Genomic DNA, 14,092 nt, shown 5'->3' on the forward strand with positions numbered 1-14,092 from the left:
GATAATACAAGGGAAATCACTACAGCAGTGTTTATAATAGTGAAAAACTGGAAAGACACTATGTATTCAGAGACTGGTTAAAATATGTCCATACAAACGTTTTAAAACTGGATTATAGTGATAGCTGCACAACTCAGTAAATTTACTACAAATCACTGCTTTGTACACTTAAAATAGATGAATATTATTGTATGTAAATTATATCTCGATTAAAAACAAAACAAAACAAAACAATGCCTTTGAGTTGATTCAGACTCATAGTAACCCTATAGGACAGAGTAGAACTGCCCCATAGGGTTTCCAAGGAACAGCTGGTAGATTCGAATTGCCAACCTTTTGATTAGCAGTCAAGCGCTTAACCACTACACCGCCAGGGCTCAATAAAGTCTTTTTTAAAAAATCACATCAAAATTCCCCCTTGACTGGGGAAAGGGGAAGTTGCAGCTAGGAAGCAGGAAGGGGGCTTCTGGGAAGCTGGTGATTTCTTTCTTGAGCTGAATGTTGGTTGCACAAATGTGCTTGCTCTGTGGAAAATTTAAGATGTACACCTGTGATATATGTACTTTTCTGTCAGTTATTATACTTCACTAAAAAGTTAGTCTGTTGAAACTAAAAAAAGTCCAGTCATCAAAAATATCCTTGAAAAATACGTGACGATGTGAGAAATTATCCCATTAATGGAAATATGTGTGTATGCACGTGTGTACGAGCATACATAGGTTTTTGTGAAATGTAACAGCTTTAAGATTACCATTGGATGGTGAACTTATCAGTTTTTAATTTTCTTATTTATATTTATCTCTAGTTTCAAAACTTTCTATAGTAAAACTTTATTACTTTCATGTTTTTAAATTTGCTAAAAGCAATAAAATTAATATTTTCATTACTAATATATCCTTAAACAGTCACACCAGAAAAAATAAATTTAATAGGTCATGATAAGAAATTTAAGAACTTGTTAGATGTTGTCGTTTAGGGGCCATGGAGTCGGTTCTAACTCATAGCAACCTCACGTACAACGGAATGAAACAGTCCTCGGTCCTGCACCATCCTCACAATCGCTGCCATGTTTGAGCTCACTGTTGCAGCCACTGTGTCAATCCACCTCATTAGGGTCTTCCTCGTTTTCGCTGACCCTCCACTTCACCAAGCATGATGTCCTTCTCCAGGAACTGGTACCACCTGATAACATCTTATTTTGTCCAGTGTTACAGAAAAGACAGTCAATGTTTTCAATCCACTCTTCTTACACTAGTTGCTGTAAATCCATGTTTAATATTTTAGTGGGTTATTATACCAACTAACATAATAATCATGAGATACAAAGGAACTTCACCGCAAAGAAGATCAAAGCACTGGTATAAAATTTGTTCCTTAAAACGTTTCTGTACCAGACTGTGTGAAATAAACATTCACATCCTACCCAACGTGAAGAAACTACAATTCGTAAATGTATAAACTACGCTTCAGTTTCGTCAGCTCTTTCCCAAGTTGATCACTTAAGCAATGGTTATGGCCTTGATCATAGCTTTCAGAGCAACATACATGATCAGTAAAATTCAAACATACTACTGAAATCTAAACACACTTTCATTTATTAATGCTATAATCAAGGAAGAAACTTTGACTTAAGTGAACCACTCAAAATTCTTATAAACAGCAACTGAAACAAAACAAAAATACAGCTCACACTTGCTTATCTTGTCTTCCCTGGTATCAGGTATTATCAGCCCTGGAATACAACCTACAGGACAGGAGACCAAGACTTTAGGTAGCAAACTTGAAATCTGAAGAGTAAAGATTTTAAATACACCATCAAACAACTGTTCTCTTCAAACATCTCATTTATCCTATTTCTTAGAGAATAAACTACGGCTAAATGAAACTTTAAAAATCTTCTAAGGCTAAAATCCGTTTATTCTGACCATTTCTTTGGGAATCCTTACAAAATCAATTATACTCTTTCAAAAAATATTTACTGTTTTCTTAAAGAGTTTGGAAAGCCCCTAACTTAACCGGGACTTATATATACACAAAGCCACCCTTATTGGAATTTTCTGTTGCCGCTGAAACTGCTATTGCTCAGGAGCATTTAGTGAATATGGGAGATATAGAAGTTACTAGAAGAAAGACAAATTCAGAGAAGCTGACCTAGGGCAGGGTCTCAGATTGGGGGGAAAAAAGAAAAAAGGGCAAGCCAAAGTGGAAGCTAACTGGATCTAACCCAAGGTCTACATTTCCCTAAGCAGTGGTCTCCAATGTTTTTGATCGAGCATCTCCATCAATTAAGGTAGTATACTCTAATAGATACACACTATTTAAAACTATATACCTGTATTTTTGTGCCAGTATGTTATGTACATATTAAAAACAGATGTAAAACATAATTTTTTACTACCCTCTTCTCTAACGTCAAGCTGAAACAATAAGTCCTGAGAAAGTCAAAGTTCTGAGGCAGTACTTTGGGGACAGAGAATATTTTGGAAAAAAAGGCAAGCTCGGGTCAAATGCCAGAGTCAGCGACGTGGGTAAGAAGATAACACACCTCAATACAGAGGTAATAAATGGAAAGTGGGAATATTGTAACTGCAAGACAAACCTGACTTCTTTGAAAATTTTTCTGAAAACAGATCATAGAAATGAAAAAATCTTTTTTCCATATGGCTGCTTATTCCCATGGCCCCCAAATTAAGCCATGCATTTTGGGCTAAACTGGTTGGCATGCAAACTGTCTTTTTGAGACAACTCCCTTGGAATACCAGAAAATACATTTTTTTGGGGGGGAGGGGCAAACAATGCACCCACGTAAATAACAGGCCTACATACATAACCACAGTGCACCTGGGAAAATAACACATGAGGGGGTTGCACGGTTGGCATGTTATTTGCATAAAATATGGTAGTAAGATATCAACAAAGACTCTATTTTGGACACCGTACAGATAAGGTTTTAATATGCACCCTGGAAATGTCTATCAAAATGAAAACGCCACGTGCCATCAATCCGGCAATCTCACTGCTAGGGATGTACACAACTCTATGGATTTATGCATAAAAGTTCACACCAAAGACATCCATCCGTACAAGGATGTCTGATGCAACACTTTAATGAGAAAAAACTGGAAAGAACCAAAGTGCCCAATGATAGGAATCTTCTTAATTATGATTCAACCATACAATGGAATACAGGAAGCCACTAAAAGAATGAGGTAGCTCTGTATGAGCTAGGTGAAAAGTTCTTCAAGATATGTTAAGTGGGAAAAAAAAATCAAGTGAAGAACTATGCAGAGAGTAAGATCATTTCCACATATTTTTTAAGAAGATTTTTAAATAGCTCAATCAATGGTTATTCTATAAAGGATTTTTTTTGGGAGGGGGGGAACCTTAGCAGTGGCCTTTGAGAAATAAGATAACACAGGAGCTATGGGAAGAAGACCTTCAATTTTATACGTTTTTCTAACTATGTGTCAGTATCATCATTTTTTTGTTGATGTTACAACAGGGGATTATGTGGGTAATAGGACCGACTCTAAGTCTTATTTTTCTTATTTACGTTAAAACAAAGACTTAAGTGTTATTTTAAAACATGTTTTAAAGACAAAACGAACCACACCTACACCCCATCTCCTCGGTTTGTCTCCTGGCAGAGTAAGGTGGACAGAAAATGAAACAGGCCCCCAAACCAAAAAGGTAATTTCATCAAGTCTATGAAAAAAGGAAATGAGACAACCCTACTCTAAGAAAAAGGATGAAGTAGGGAAAGTCTGTTTTTTGTTGTACCTGTACCTCCTTCCTTCTACGCCTTTAACAACTTCAGCTTTTTCCCCTTAAGACCCCTATGTGGTCTTAGTCAAAGCTCTACCGTGCTTCACTGCACATTCAAAAACCTGAATACAACAAACAGTCCCAGACTCAAAAGTGAAATCATGCTACTTCCCTTCTCTAATTTCAATATTTTTAGGGGTGAGTCAAATGTAAAGAAAGGAAACTGAAGTAACCAATCCATACTAAGATGTATATAGTGAAACGTCTCATCCAGCTAAACAAACCCGTGGCCACTGAGTCAGTGCCGGCTCATGGTAACTCTAATAGGACAGAGTAGAGCTACCCCATATGGTTTTCTAGGTTGTAAATCTTAACGGAAGCAGGCTGCCACATCTCTCTCCAGCAGGCTTGTTGGTGGGTTCGAGCCACTGACTTTTTCGTTGGCAAGTGAGCACTTAACCACCGTGCCACCAGGGCTCCTCTCATCCTGCTAAACCCTCAAAAAGCTAAATGTTTTTGATCCAAATGTGTATACAATTAATGGAAATCCAGGGACTAGGGATATTACAGGAGAGACAAGAAAATAAATAAAACTTCTTTTAAATCACATTTAAATTCTTTTAAGTATTTACATAAAAGACTGGATCTGGAAGAAGAAAAAAAGAGCTAAACAATTAATTTGAGTTCCCAAGAGCCTCTAACCAACTGGAGGAAAAGATGGAATAGGTGGAGTAACGAGACACTCTGAACACCCTGTGAAGGCCCTTCATTTTGTGAGTCAAGAGACCTTTGGCAGCTGACTCTGAAGGATACAAAATGGCAGAGCTGTTAGGAGCCAAGACAGGATGGAAAACGCTGCCCTAGGGCTAACTCAGCTTAAGGATGGATGGTACTCCTTCTTCTGCAGTTTAAGTTACCCCGAGCAAAGAAAGTTGAAAACTGGAATACAGCAGGACAGAGAGAGAAAGAAGCCCAGCTCGGACTAATTTCTCCAAAATCTCTCTTTAGCAGATTACTTCAAACTCTGAACTCTTTTCTTCCTTCCAAGGTTTTTCCTTCCCTCATCTCCATTCCTTGGCCAGAGAATCCGGAAGGTATGACAACAGGGGTACAACGGGGACCGCAAAAGTTTCCTGTTCCATCCAATGTCCCACTCCCCAAGCTACCATTCTTTCCTACTGACAAATGTATGTTTGATTCAGCTGAGTAACTGGAGTGCTTAGTCAATTCCCTAGGCATTTAAGCCCAGAGGCAATGCTGTACTTAAAGAGAGCGCAAATTAGCAGCCATCACTTTCTCCTGCCTTCCAGGAGAGACAGCTGGCTCCCTTGTTGTCACCTTCTAATTTAATTCTTCTAATCAACTGTGTGCAAGCAATTAGAAATTAAGCTTTATAGATTTATAAGATGAAACAGAGTAAATAAGCCTGAGTCAGGGCTTTTAATAAGAAGTTAAATGCAGGGGCTTTTACTATAAGCATTTACGACAATTATTTCCTAAGCTCAGGGGACTACTGGGCTTGTTCACGGAGGACGAAGTTAACAGAAGCTAACATGGACAAGCTGGGCATTGCTACTCATTTTTAATCAACTATACAAGGCTCTTAAATGTTTACTCAGTTTTTTTTTTTATGAGAATTCTATGCAATTAAATGCGGAAAATATCTTTCCAAATTTTATTATAGGTTTGTGTCTGTATTATAAAGTTCAGAGGTTATGAAAACCCAGAGTGGAAGGATAACTAACGTGTGTTAAGCTGGGCATCTTTACATATGTTACGTCACCTAATATATACAATAACCCTTCAAGGCAGTAACAGTGTATTCCCATTTAACAGATGAGGAAAGTAGGGCTTACCCAAAGTCACATAGCTAGGAAATAAGTAAACTGGAATTTCAACCCAGGCTTACCCGGCTCGATGTACTTTTTACCACACCATACTCTCAACCTGAAAAGGCCCTGGACATATTAAGAACCCACTGGACTCACTCCCTTCTCACCACTTAATCTGAGGGCATCCTACCACCATTGCTTGGCTTGGGTAAAGCACTCAACTCGCCTTACTTGGTTATTCCATCTACTGGCTGCCATGGGAAAACTTTCTGACTTGGAATTCCCTTTTCTCCTTTAGGAGGAGTGGACACTTTCTACATCCCACTTCCATCTATTATTCACAGCTCAGTGAATTTCAACCTAGTCATTCTTTTTTTCACGGGTTTACATACAGCCACTTAAACTACCTTCCTTCCTCCATTCTTTCTTCAAACCGTTACCAGTTACTTCAGGAAAATCTCTTTTCTCTTTCCCATTTCTATTTCCAAATAAAAATAATAGTAACCATAATCCTAAATATGGCTGATAAATGTAAAAATCAGTGCTAAAGATACATCTATATCAAAGAAAAGAAGGCTGTACGTTTTAGGATACAAGCAGATGTGAAGACTTGTGCCATAATACTCTAAAATCCCTGAACGGACACCTAGTTCCCCCACGGAATAACATAAATATCCATCTGCCACTTTATCTTTAATTAAACCTGCAGTCAAGCATTCAAAAAACAAAATCAAACAAACATTTCTCATTTAAAGACACTTTTTTGTTTTTATTAAGTTTTATTTATTGAGTTTGGCAGTGATATTATTTTACACCATTTCTTACTGAACAATGCATTACTTGAACTATATATTATGAATCAAAATGGATTGTAATTGACATGCTTAGAAATCTAAACATCATTGTCTTCTCTATGAAAAGAATAATTTCCCACTCAAAATGTTCTCCCAAATTCAACAATATCCCTCCTTTTACACAGAAGCTTCAGTTGTAGGCAGAAGAGAAGCACTGAAAGGAACCTGTTCTGAAAACAGGTTTAAAAAAAAAAAGCTAGATTTCACAAATGACTTCTGATTCAAAGCATATCCAAGAAATTCCTTGTAGTTTGGAGGATGCCAGTTAGGCTAATTTGGATAGTAACACTTCTAACCTATGTATGAGTCAGTGAGAAATTACAACTTAAAAGTATCAGCATTAGAAGTACACCCACTCCTCATTTATCAACATGGTTAGGTTCCAGGTGGTTATGCAAAAATCAGTGTTATGCAAAAATGCAGGATGACCTCAACAGATCACAAAATGGAGGATGACTACATCATTACATGACTGCCAAATTACATCATTACATAACCACCAAACCACTGAGAATCATGGTCCAGCCAAGCTGACACACAGCCTTAACCACCACAACCGACATTACTCTCACCTTGCACCTCAGCATTTGTTACTGTCAGACATTCATCATTAATGTGCAAAATAGTCAGACAGTAGATTTTTTTACCACTGTCGTAAACGTGAAACGTCAGATAGTGAGATAGCCGATAAGTGAGGAGTAAGTATATAAGTATCGGTCTCAGGATCATTTGGTTAGATGAAGCAAGAGGTGAAGAGCTCCATGATCAATACTAGAACCTTTGACAAATTTGCCATTTCTAAAAAGTTGTACTGTTTTCTATTCTCTCTCATCCTTCGAAAGTATAGTTTTGATCTAAGCAAAAACTGCCTCATCTCTAATTTAGAACAAAACCTACTTCTTGTCTAGGCACGTTCCACATTTAGAACTGTCTTCAAATACATGTTTGCGCAATGATCATTTTGCATCTATAAAGCATACCTTGTAAACTGTGCCCTTAGTGATTTTACAGGTGCTGTTGTGGTGTGCCATCAAGTTGCTTTGTTATAGTGCTGCTAGTTCAAAATGCACAAATAGAAGCATTGTTTACAATGCAGGTAAGTGGATAAAATGGCTTTTCTGATTAGTGCTACCAAAAATAAAAGAGGTTCAAATAATAAACAGGTATCTAATTTTAAAAACTAAAAACAATATAATTATTAGAGAATTTATAGGTTAAGATCAATCATTTTATACAGTATGACAATAAAAAAAACTATCAATCATTTTATACTGTATGACAATAAAAAAGGAAACTGTGAGCTTTTAACCACAGAAAAATAATTTATAAATTTTACGCCAAAGTTAACAGGCATTTCTATATCCACTGAAGCCTCCCTCAAATAAAGCAGAATCCAAGTACATTCTGCATTCAAGTAACTATCACCAATATGTCCTAAAACAATGCAAGAACAAAAAATAGTAGTATTCAGAAATATCAAAACATCAAACGTATGGCAACTCCAAATGTTAAGGAACAATTATAATTTATTTTAAGAGAGAGAGGGTTAAAAGGGTCAAACAACAGAATCCCATAGTCTGCTAATCGAATTGTCGCATCTATTATATCTTATGCCAATATCAACAAATCAAATATTAGTAGTCAAAACACTGATTCTATTAGGAAACTGAACTTTCTATAATCTTGCATAATAAACAGAAGATAAAAATACTTCTTAAAACAAACTTCCCTGTGCACTATCAATGAACGTTACAAACCGAGTGGTTATTTTCAATACGTACTATATAGTAATCAGAACTTACTCAAGAACAGAAGCAGTGTCAACTAAATTTGGCCTTTTCAACAAATCAAACAAATGTCATCTCACGGTAACAGTACAAACCCTATTTGTGAAATACAACAGGATTAAAGATGCCTTCATTGCCATCAAAGCCAAAAACATCTCTGTTTTATAATCATTTAGCAATAAACTTAAATCAACAGACCTAATACAAAAACTGTATATAAGCATGAAACAAACTTATCAAAAGTAATTGCTATGTGAAGTCTTTTTAAAAAAGGTATCGAGTTTAATGTATACTGGCATAAAATAAGGTAGAAACTGACAACTAGTTTCCAACCCTTTAATAAACTGTGTAACAGAAATATGAAATATTTGATACTTGTTTCAAAGTGCACACTATTCACATTAGGACAAGCACCATAAAATGCAATGTACAGTACTTTCCATCTAAAAAGAATGACTTAAAATATATCATGTCTTGGGGAACAAGTTGTTCTGATCATATCTAAACATTTAGAATAGACTCTTTAGAATTCGAAGAAATCCTTTACATGTCATTTAGCTCTATACAGTGAAACCTGTGAGAGCCGGAACTCTATGGGACTGCCTTGTTTTTCCAGGTCTCCCAAGTTTTTCGTCTACGACAGCATACAGTCTTACCACTTCTCTATTGCTCTCTATTAGTGGAAAATAACTTCGTTTTCCTTCTCTGACAGGTTTCCACGTTACACAGGTTTTGACTTTCACAGATTTTACCGTATGTAGCTAAAAAGACCCTCCCAGCCACAGTCCCTCACTCTTGCTTTAAAGTCTAAAATTTTATACGAATCATTTCAACCTAATGTCAGTGAAGCAAAATGATAAATTATCTCAAGTCAAATTTACCTTTTAACACGTTACCCCATCTTATGATGGGGTAGAGCTTAGTCAATGAACCATGATGACTTTCCAAATTATTGATGAATTTTCAAAGTATTGTCTGAGGCCAAAAGTTAATGTCTTGGGCAATAAAAACTACATTTTAAAGTAACAAATCCTAACATGACAGATGGCTGATCCTCAGAATGTTTTCTGCTTCTTACTCAATAACCAAATTTTAAGTGAAACCCTTAGCTACCAGGTAAGACTCATTTCTCAGTCTCCCTTGCAGCTGGTTGTGGCCACGTGACTAAGTTATAGCCATCGGGATGTGAGTGGAAGTGGTATATACATCATCCTTAAAGGCAAGAAGAATGTGGTATATACATCATCCTTAAAGGCCTCCCCTTTTCTTTCTTCCTTTTGGCTAGAGTCAGACATGATGGTAACTGTTTTAAGATCAGTGTTAGAAGCCACATATTAAGAATGGCAGAGCAAGACAAAGGAGCCAGGGTCATACTGCTTTTAACACCTCCATAAAATCCCTGGATTGTTTACACGGGCTTTTCAAGTAAATATTTTTTAAAGTCTGTCTTTTTTAAGCCTCTGTCACAACAAACAAATCCATATCCTAACTAATACATCTAATATAAATAACTGCTTAATTATCTACATGACTGCTTCTTTACATTAATGTAAACAAGCATACAGTATGTACGAATATACAATAACTGGTATGTTCTTTTCACATTTTAAAAATTATATAGCAAATGCCATTAAATTTGACCTATATATCTAATTTTCACAAAAATGAAAATAGTGTTTCCCTGGAAATTCTGGAAAATTTAATGTGTGTGTATTGTGTGTGTGCGTGTGCACTGGGATGGGGTAAAAAAATGCAATAATCTGCTAAGGAAAAGGGTTAAACAAGAAAACAACTTCTCACTTAAATTTCACGTAAGACTACATGCTAAGCTATACACATTTTCTTAATACCTAAAGCCATGCCATTATTAATCAATTTTTCCTTAAAACTGTTTTCTGAAGAAAAAAAAATTAAATTTCTTCCAGATATAAATACTAAAACATAAACTATTATACAAACTCAATATGAAGTTCTAGCAGTCAAAAAATGGTTTCATATTTGAAAAAAAATTTACTTACACATGATTATGAAAAACAAGAACTGAAGTTACCTGAGACTAAGGTAACAATGAAGACTTCAAGGAAGGAAATGCTGTAGAGTTGAAAACGAAATCATGGTTGAGTTTCCACCTTTCCCAGGCTTCAGAAACCCTCAAAACCACCTTAATCACTTAGGTCATCCAATTCCTATCCAAAAACAAAAACAAACCAAAAAACCACATTACTTATGGGAGAAAAAATACTATATAAATACAATATGGTGAAGCAGGTATGAATCCTTAAGTGATCACTCTTTGTAAACACTGAGCTACGCCTGAATAACCAAAGTACTGACTTGTATTTAGGTCTGAAATTGGGTAGATGTACCAGTGGTAAGTGGTCAGCCATAAAATAATCCTGGTCTTATAAGAATAATTTGTCTAGATCTGGGGTCTACAGCCTCAGAAATATCGGATGTTTAAGGAAATTCACAGTTACAGACTTTAAAGGTTAGAGAAGAGAAAGCAAACATTAAAGAACTACTTAAACACATCATTCATATTTGCTTTATAAAGTCTATGAAGTGAAGAGAGAAATAAACAAATTCCTGGCCTTACAAATAACAAACAGAACTGGTGGTATCCAGAATGCATGTATATTCACAATAGAAAGGACAAGAGTTATATACTACATTAATTACCCAGATACAGAAACATCGTTACTAATCTTTGACAGGGAAAGCTGACAAAAAGATGGGAATAGTGACATAGAAAGTGTGTACGATATCCAAAAACACAAAGAGCATAGACTGTACATAAGAAGGCAACTTCTTGGCAATATTTCTGAGTATAGTAACAATCTAAAGAATTTGTGGAATTTCCTACTCTGGAAGTATGTAAAAATATTAGATTTCTATCTAGCAAGGATAGTTTATATACACAGGCAGTCCCCAGGTTCCGAAGTCTGAGTTACATACAACCTGTAGTTACAAACCAACCCCCATAAAACATATTATATTAAAAATCTGAGGTATATACAATGCTTCGTAATGACAAACGGGTGCTACTTTGTGACGTTCATCAAAACATTGTTATTATGTTGAAGATGTCTGTGTATCTAGAAGTCTGTCTTTAATGCTTGTATGCATAGAAAGATACTCTATATATTATATACTACAACAAACATTTGACTAACTGATGTTAGATATGAACCATACGTAACTCTTCCAACTTACGTACGTATTCAATTTGACGACAGACTTAGGAACGGGAACTCATTTGTAATCTGGGGACTGCCTGTATCCTTCAAGGGAAGCTTCCAAACCAAACCAAACCCGGTGCCGTTGACTCAATTCTGACTCATAGCAACCCTATAGGACAGAGTAGAACTGCCCCATAGAGTTTCCAAGGAGTGCCTGGCGGATTTGAACTGCTGACCCTTTGCTTAGCAGCCATAGAACTTAACCACTAGCCACCAGGGTTTCCACGAGAAGCTTGGGGACCAGATAATATACAAAGAGATTTTATATCAGTTGCCAAGGACACAAAGGCAAGAAGAGTGATTTTTCTTGTCTAGAGCATAACCAGTAATAACCGCATCTTTGAATTTCAAAAAGTATAACAGTAATTATACTTTATTTTTTAAATATTTCACCAACATTGTGTATATATTTTTAAAACATTTTAAACTCTAACAAAGCTATTCACCCCTCAGTACCCTTCCATTTCAAAATGTAGCAGGAGATTCATGCATGTCTATTTTTCTAGATAAAGTTTTGCACAAAATAAAAGTTGTTACTTTTTTCAATAGGATAGGACCAAATATATAAATCATAGTGAAATGACAAGAGAATCAACAACAGCCTTGAGACTGGGGGAATATCACAATGCTGAGTTGTTACAATGCATTATCTAAAACGCTGTTTTTAACAATAAATTATGAAACAGATAAACAGGAAAGTGTGAACCTAATTATCATATTTTTAGACAAATAATGCACATGTTACATGTTTTTTTGCCAACCATGCAACTCCCTCATGCATTATTTTCCTAGTCATGCTATGTGTGTTATGTGTGTGGGCATCTTATTTACGTGGGCATGTTGTTTGTGAAAAATATAGTACTGAAAAATAGCAGTCAGTACAAACTGTTTTTCCATGCTCCCAGATGCTGGTTTAAGCAATATGTGTATACATGTTAAAAGAAATAAAGAAAAGTTAAGTTTTCAAAATTAAAAGAAATTATGAAAACAATAAGTCGACAAAGATTCTCAATATGGGCACAGAAACTATTTTAAAGGAACAAATGAAAATTCCGAAGTTGAAGAATACAACAGATAAAACATTCACTAGATAGGCTGAGCAGCAAATTCAAGATGGCAGAAAAAAGAATCTGTGACCCTAAAGGCAGATTAACAGAAAATATCCAGACTAAAGAACAGAGGGAAAAGAGTTTGAAGAAAAATGAACAGAACCTCAAAGACCTGTGAAAAAACATCTAACTTACCAACATTTTTGGAGTCCTAGAAGGGGAGAAGAAAGAGAATGGGGTATAAAAAGATAATAAAACACTGGCAAAAATTTCCTAATTAAAAAAAAGCAAAAACAAAAAATTAATGTACAGATCCAAGCAGCTGAATGAATCTCAAGTAGGAGAAATACAGAGACCCCCGCCTAGACACATCGCAGTCAAACTGTTGAAGGCAAACACTGGAAGAAAACTCTTGAAACTGGCAGGAGAAGAATGACTTGGCATGTACAGAAACATCAATACGATTAACGGATGACTTCCAAGTGAAACAACAGAGGCCAGAAGACAGTGGAACCACACATTCCAACTGCTGAAAGAAAGAAGCACTGTCAATCAAGAAAGAACAAAATTATTCTCAAAATGAAGGCATAATAAACATCTTCTCAGATAAACAAAGGCTGAGAGAAATTTTTCTAGCAGACCTGCCTTTCAAGAAATACTAAGGAAATCTCTTCAAGCTGAAAGGAAATGAAACCAAACAGTAACTCAAATACACAGGAAAAAAAGAAGAGGCACCAGAAATGGTACATACATGGGTTAATCTAAAAGACCCTATAAATGTATTTTCTCACTTCTGCTCTTCTTTAAAAGCCATAAGGATGCATGAAGCAGTGACTGTAACACTAGACCACTTAGTTGTTGCTGTTAGTTGCTACAGAGTTGATTCCAACTCACAGCAACCTCACGTGTCCAGAGTAGAGCTGCGCTCCAAAAGGTTTTCAAGGCTGTGACTTCAGAAGCAGATCGCCAGGTCTGTCTTCCAAGGTGTCACTGTGTGGGTTCGAATTGCCAACCTTTTGACTAAGAGTTGAGTGCCTAACCATTTGCACCACCCAGGAGGAGGGAGAGAATGGAGCCACACTGGATCAGTTTCTACTCCACCAAACAACACACATTGTTTAAAGCACGCATGGAACCGTCTCCAGAATAAACCACATGCTAGGCCATAAAGCAAGTATCAATAAATTTAAAAGGACTGAAGCCATACCACAACCGAACCGTCAGCTATACTGGAAACTTGGAAATTCCCAAATGTTTAAAAATTAAACTTAAAATTTCTAAATAACATATGGGCCAAAAAAGAAATCAAAAGGGTAAATAGAAAATAATTTGAAATGAATGAAAACGAAAATAAAATATATGCAAGTTACTGAGGGAAATTCATAGCCTTAAGCACATATATTAGTGGAGTCTCCAATCAATAACCTAAGCCTCTACCTTAAGAAACAAAGAGAAAAACAAGCTGAACCTTAATGTAACCAGAAGGAAAGGAATAACACATATTCAAGCAGCAATCAATCAGATACAAAAGAGAAAACCTCGTTTCTTTGAAAAGATCAACAAAAT

The 14,092-nt window shown here is 36.0% G+C and overlaps 1 protein-coding gene across 7 annotated transcripts in view; it reads right to left on the reverse strand.

Annotated features, from left to right (window-relative positions):
* The window catches only part of ZNF148 (zinc finger protein 148), a 151,564-nt gene that overhangs the window by 98,699 nt on the left and 38,773 nt on the right, over positions 1-14,092 (reverse strand). For 3 of the 7 annotated variants that reach the window (XM_064292801.1, XM_003412955.4, XM_023551693.2), the window contains one exon: positions 10,289-10,424. The exons of 1 other annotated variant lie outside the window; for it this stretch is intronic. The gene's annotated coding sequence lies outside the window, so the exon portion shown is untranslated. Of the gene's footprint in view, positions 1-1,017; positions 1,193-8,253; positions 8,335-10,256; positions 10,425-14,092 lie in introns of all 7 variants that reach the window. 3 more of the 7 variants (XM_064292933.1, XM_023551694.2, XM_064292888.1) reach the window with 3 other exon arrangements.

Source organism: Loxodonta africana, chromosome 1, assembly GCF_030014295.1.
Source record: "Loxodonta africana isolate mLoxAfr1 chromosome 1, mLoxAfr1.hap2, whole genome shotgun sequence".
Taxonomy (NCBI): Eukaryota; Metazoa; Chordata; class Mammalia; order Proboscidea; family Elephantidae; genus Loxodonta; species Loxodonta africana.